General features: G+C 32.0%; 1 long non-coding RNA gene across 1 annotated transcript; it reads left to right on the top strand.

Moving 5' to 3' along the window:
- The first annotated feature begins 1,168 nt into the window (after nucleotides 1–1,168).
- LOC107882279 lies at nucleotides 1,169–6,861 on the top strand. The gene is made up of 2 exons (XR_001678667.2): nucleotides 1,169–2,448; nucleotides 4,926–6,861. It is a non-coding gene; the product is annotated as an uncharacterized LOC107882279 (long non-coding RNA).
- The last annotated feature ends 203 nt before the right edge of the window (nucleotides 6,862–7,064 follow it).

The following is a 7,064-nucleotide window of genomic DNA, read 5'->3' on the forward strand; positions in this document are numbered from 1 at the left end:
CTGCCACCGCCGAAACACGCTCTTTTAGCCTTTTTGTTTATTAGAATAAAAATGAAATCTTTCTTGAATATGTCTATATTTTTGGTCCATTTTGCTACTTTATTGTCTTTATTATTCATCAATATTCCTATCCTTGTTCTTACAATGTTGTCAATTGATATCATAATCAATTCTTTATCCTATCCTTGCACCTTCCTTAATGCATGTTGATTGTATTTTTTGAAATATAATTTATGGAATATTTTTATTGCTGTTTGAATAGAATTATGTAAATCATTTCAAAAACTTCAATGTTCACTTTTGTTTATTGGAAATGAAATTCTTCTTGAATACATCTATATTTTTAGTCCATCTTACTACTTTATTGTCTTGATAATTCATCAATATTCATATCTTTGGTTTTACAATAAGTAAAAGATAAGATTCCATCTCCTTAAGACTTTTTGTTGATTGGAATAAAAATAAAATCCTTCTTCTTGAATTTGTCTATGTTTTTAGTCATTTTGCTACTTTATTGTCTTTATAATTCATCAATATTCCTTTCTTTCTTTTTAACATGTTGTCAACATTTGGGATCACTTGTTAACTAATACAAAGTGCATAGATTGAATACTATACAGTATATTATTCTATGTTTTATTTTTAAATTAACGAATGGGTATATTAACTGTCCTGAACTACTTTCTTTATTGAATTTTAATATCCCAAATCGTAGAACTAGGCAATTGAATACTTTTTATGTGCAACTCCAACGTTCAAACTATGGTCTAAATGCTCCTATGAATAGATCAATGCAACTTGTTAATTATTTAAATGTTGATCTATTTTCCTGCGTCTCCTTAAAGGATTTTGATTTTTACCTAAATAATATTTTAGCTGTATAAATATTATAATCTATGTCAATTACTCATAAGTTGATTTCCAATGTTATACTACTTTACTCTGTATTCTTAACCTTTTGTTCAGTGAATTATTTTCAACCATAAGTGTCTCATCACATACATTACTTAAACCTGTATATTTACCAAATGGATACTATCTTTATAATTGTCTTATTATTATTTTAAAATTAGTGTTCATGTGATAACAAATATTATTATTATTATTATTATTATTATTACTATATTATATAATTGTAGACGTATGTCTATAAAAAATGTAACTGGGTTCGCCCGTTTAAATTATACAATAAATAAATAAATAAATAAATATAGTATATCAACTATATTTTACATATTATCTTTTACCAGCAGGGGATAATATTGTAGAAGGCTTCACCGGTCAATGCATACAAAGCCAAAATTACATAAATAGTAATAATTTGTTAGCCTGTAAATAAGATGTGTGATTACAGGCACGAAACGATATACCTGCCTCAACTCGTCAAATATCAAGTTCGTTCACCTGCATAATTTTACATCATATTCAATTCTTTATCTTATCCTTGCGCCTTCCTGAATACATGTTGATTGTATTTTTTGAAATATAATTTATGGAATATTTTATTGCTGTTTGAATAGAATTATGTAAATCATTTCAAAAACTTCAATGTTCACTTTTGTTTATTGAAATGAAAATGAAATCCTTCTTGAATACATCTATATTTTTAGTTCATCTTGCTACTTTATTGTCTTGATAATTCATCAATATTCATATCTTTGGTTTTACTATAAGTAAAAGATAAGATTCCATCTCCTTAAGACTTTTTGTTGATTGGAATAAAAATAAAATCCTTCTTGAATATGTCTATATTTTTAGTCCATTATGCTACTTTATTGTCTTTATAATACATCAATATTCCTTTCTTTCTTTTTAAAATGATGTCAACATTTGGGATCACTTTTTAACTAATACAAAGTGCATAGATTGAATACTATACAGTATATAGTATATCAACTATATATTACATATTATCTTTTACCAGCAGGGGATAATATTGTACGTACAATATAATGATTCAATGCCGTCATGCGTTCAATTTCGGTTCATTACTATTTCTTAAGACGGAATGTTTATTTCGTTAAAGGAAATAAGTTTAATACTGCTTCAGAAGTTAAAGATAAGAAACTCTTTTAGACTTTTTGTTTATTGGAATAAAAATGAAATCCTTCTTGAATACATCTAAATTTTTAGTCCATCTAACTACTTTATTGTTATTAAAATTCATCAATATTCATATCATTGTTTTTACAATAAGTAAAAGATAAGAATCCCTCTCTTTTAGATTTTTTGTTTATTAGAATGAAAATTAAATCCTTCTTGAATATGTCTATATTTTTAGTCCATCTTGCTACTTCATTGTCTTTATAATTCATCAATATTCCTATCCTTGTTCTTACAATGTTGTCAATTGATATCATAATCAATCCTTTATCCTATTCTTGCGCCTTCCTTAATGCATGTTGATTGTATTTTTTGAAATACAATTTATGGAACATTTTTATTGCGGTTTGAATAGAAATATGTAAATCATTTCAAAACTTCTATGTTCACTTCAACAGTAGTGCTTCAAACTGAGTAGCTTTAATGGTCATTTTGAAACATCTCCTGACTCCCTTCTCGTTGTTCTCGTTGTTCTCGTTATTCTCGTTGTTCATGTTGTTCTCGTAGTTGTCGTTGTTTTTGTTGAGCATTTTTAACTAGTTCTTCTCGTTGTTGTCGTTGTTCATTTTGGACTCGTTTTTCTCATTGTTCGAGCACCAGTAAGTAGTTACGGTGCAGACACGTCCGGATAATAATATACGTGCCGGATAGTTAATAATATGTTTGATTTACTTGTATGGTTCTAAAATACGTATATTAATAATTGCACATTATGCGCTCTTCGCCTTTTCCGTTATAGCTTGCAGGCCTTCACATTGTTATATAGAAGTGGGCATTTGAGGCTACGCATTGCACGGATTGTCTATCCGTTGGTTCCATTGTTCGTAGCTCTACTGATCATCACCATGATGATGATTCTTCTGATAATATACTTTGTTCCATTCTCTTTCATTTCCAACGCTCTCATTTTAGCAGTAACCGTTGTATTATTCTAAATTATTTTCACTAACGAGGGAGGACGCGAACCTCAGTCCAGAAGAACGTTCCAAATAGGCGGTGTGGTGGATTACTCGCTGGACGCTGTTTGCAGGAAAAGTTCTGTCCAAGATGGAGGACATTGGTATAGTGAGTATAGTCTTTTACTTTTTTTTTTTATTGTGTAAGCACACATTTATGTAAACATCGTGGCTAAAACTAAGACAATATAACATGCGTTATTAAACCGTTCCGTTTAGATTTATATGATTTGGTTACGGGTGGGCTATGGAAGTACCCAAATATTGTTTATAATATTATACGTTACCATGAACGTTTTTTGTGTTTGAAATTTTTTAAATTTAAAAGTCTAATCAATCGTATTTAACATTAGTACAAACATAAATGTACAAGTTATACTTTATTGTAAATTCTTACATACATTTATAACATAATATAACTTGTGAAGCACACTAAACAATTCGTAAAACAACAACTATAGAATCCTGACATGTTATTTTCAAAACAACAAGAAGATAAATTGAACGTGTTCCGATCTTATCTTCGAGTAAAACTTACCATTATAGTTTTTAGAAGTTCACTGCCTACTTAATTTAAGTAGTTAACTATATTGCCTTGGACGAATACTGATTATAGCATATAATAACACATTTTAAATATACATAATATAATAACATACCTATAATATATTCTGTGTATAGGGAAATCCCATATTTATATATTAAATAATAGTTGTGGGTTCTCCCGAATATTTAAATGTCTAAGTGATTACTATATAACTAGTCATTAGAATATTATTACGGTAATCTAAGCATCACATTTTTTCAATTGTTTTTAGTAACCTCTACTCCCTTAAATAAAGTATCACTGTCGCTGGACCATAACACTAAAATTAATACTAAATTTTGCTCTTTCTAGTTGAATATGTCATCCATCCGTCCATCTCATACCGTACACCAATCCCCGTACCTTTTACGTAGAAAGCTGATACACACCGAAAACTCAATGAAGAAACCACGTCAACTATCCGAACCACTAGGCTACACACTACACTGGTCTATGGTGATCATAGTGTTACTCAACAGCACTTTGGGCTTCTTTGGATATGTACGCTACGGGGAACGGTACTTGTGCAGCGTGCCACTCTACTTTCCATCCGATAACTAGTTTGTAAAAAAACAATGCTCAGCAGTCCAACGTCTTCCACCTTGGACAGAACTTTTCCTGCAAAAAGCTTCCAGCGAGTAATCGGCCACACCACCAATTTGGAACGTTCTTCTGGACTGAGAGTCGCGTCCTCCGTCGTCAGTGAAAATAAAATAGAATAATACAACGGTACCTGCCAAAATGAGCGCGTTAGCGATGACCGATAATGGAACAAGGTATATTATCAGAAGAATCATCATCATGGTGATGATCAGTAGAGCTACGAACAATGGAACCAACGGATAGATAATCCGTGCAATGCGTAGCCTCAAATGCCCACTTCTATATAACAATGTGAAGGCCTGCAAGCTGTAACGGAAAAGGCGAAGAGCGCATAATGTGCAATTATTAATATACGTATTTTAGAACCATACAAGTTAACCAAACATATGATTAACTATCCAGCACGTATATTATTATCCGGACGTGTCTGAACCGTAACTACTTACTGGTACTCGAACAACGAGAAAAACGAGTCCAAAATGAACAACGAGAACAACGAGAACAACGAGAACAACTAGTTCAAAACGCTCAACAAAAACAACGACAACTACGAGAACAACATGAACAACGAGAATAACGAGAACAACGAGAACAACGAGAAGGGAGTCAGGAGATGTTTCAAAATGACCATTAAAGCTACTCAGTTTGAAGCACTACTGTTGAAGTGAACATAGAAGTTTTGAAATGATTTACATATCTAGCATGTTTATTATTACCCGGACGTATCTACACCGTACCCGTTTGCTGATGCTCACCACGAAGCACACTTAAATACCCGTACCTTTCACGTGTAAAACTGATGCACATAGAGAACGCTATGAAGAAACCACGTCAACTCTCCAGACAACCCGACTACACGCTGCACTGGTCTATGCTGATAGTCGTGATACTCAACGGCGCTTCGGCTTCTTCGGATATGTACGCTACGGGGAACGGTTCTTGGGTACCGTGCCACTCAACTTGCCATCGGATAACAGGGTGACCTAATATTCTGCATATGTATTACCTATTCGCTACGCCTGTAAACGGGGTGTCTCGTGATAAGTAATATAATTTATTATATTGTAATTGTCGATTTCTTGTAACTTTGAGATTTCTAATGACTTACGGACTCCAGCTGTTCGTCACCTTGGACCTAGTGTGGCAATGGCTCAGAAGAAGGACCAAGAAAAAAGTTTTTCTGAGGACTGGATAGAAAAAACAAGAAGAGTCTAGTAGCGGCGCTGACGTCAAGGGACGTAAAGTCTGAAAAAGGCAGACTTAAAATCGCCGATCGCAGGATACTACAACTTGTGAAAAATTCCACATATTTCATTTTGGCCTGGTCTGCACTGACCGGTGGAGCCTTCTATAATTTACGAGAGATGTTTGCTCTGGCTTCCGGAACACAAACTATAATTCCAGATCTATAATCGACCATTCCATAACAATGATGAGCTAAGTCGACGACATGGGCCTGTATTGGGTGAAGACACCACCAACCGTATACCCACGTCTCAATTCATCAGTTGTCACTCGTCGTAACGTATAATTTTCCCCATAACCCCCCCCCCCCACACCAAAACCACCAATACAAACACGTATTAGAGGCGTCGCATGATGTGGGTCCCTTTCTTTCCATTTCCTTCTTCTTATTATTTATTTAATATAATTGATCATCTAGTTTTATTGTTGCAAGTCATAAATCACATGACAAAAGAAAAGTACACTTAGAAAATCAATATAAAAATATGACTATTAAAACATTATTATTATTAAAAGATTTACGCTTAGACGGCGTACGGGTCACAGATCGCCTTGCTCTGGCGCCGACACCAAGATGTTTTATTGTATACAGAGCACAAGCTCACAAAATTATTATTACTCGTGTCGACGTTTGCTACATTATTTGCAATGATCTTATATTATTCTTTAAATTAAAATACATGTTTTTATTATTATTCCTCTTAATCCTCTTAAACCATAAACTCTATTATTTTTTCTATACTCGCAACGTGCTAACCTCTTAGTATGTTCACAAAGCAACACTCAAAAAATTGTTATTGTATTATTCACTAAGCGAAACAAATTATTATTATAAATTGTAATTTGCCATTATTATTATTTTGTTGATTACCTTGGTCCAATATATGTTAATCAAATGCCGATGATTGTTAAGGATAATATATTCAATGGTGTACTTGGAGAAAAATAGTTTATAGGTGGATTTACTCTAAATTATACATCTCATAATAATAGTCCTTATGTAATTTAATTTTTTGTCTTATTATTTAATTCTGTTTATAATTTTTAAAAAATGTAATTTTTATATCGATTTTGTACCACACTATGTTTTATCAACTTTAATATGAAATGTATTTATTGTCTTTATTTATTTGTTATTATTATATTATATACAAAATATCAACAAAATAATGTTAAACTCCTACTCCATCAAAAGTTAAGTTTACAGGAGTCATACTTGTATTTATATTTTTACTTCATTGTTATAATGGAAAAAAAAATTACTTGCCCATACAGCTATGTGCATACAAATTATAATTATAAAACTGTCATTCTTTTTATTGTATTTCACTACAAATTATCACTTTTTGTTGGATGTAAAATATAAAACCATGATAACCTTAAAACTTTCTCTTCAAATTATTTAATATTATTATTTAAAGTGTTACCCTTACTATTTTTGCAGAAATTAATATTTTATTAGTACTGGTTATTTCATTTTAGCTAAACATTTATCACTAAAACCTACAAGTTCCACGGACCTAGCCTCAGGGCTTACACGTGGTGTGGTTTGTAGGTCACAGGTTAAGTGT

The sequence above is a fragment of the Acyrthosiphon pisum genome, chromosome A2 (genome assembly GCF_005508785.2).
Source record: "Acyrthosiphon pisum isolate AL4f chromosome A2, pea_aphid_22Mar2018_4r6ur, whole genome shotgun sequence".
NCBI classification, from domain to species: Eukaryota; Metazoa; Arthropoda; class Insecta; order Hemiptera; family Aphididae; genus Acyrthosiphon; species Acyrthosiphon pisum.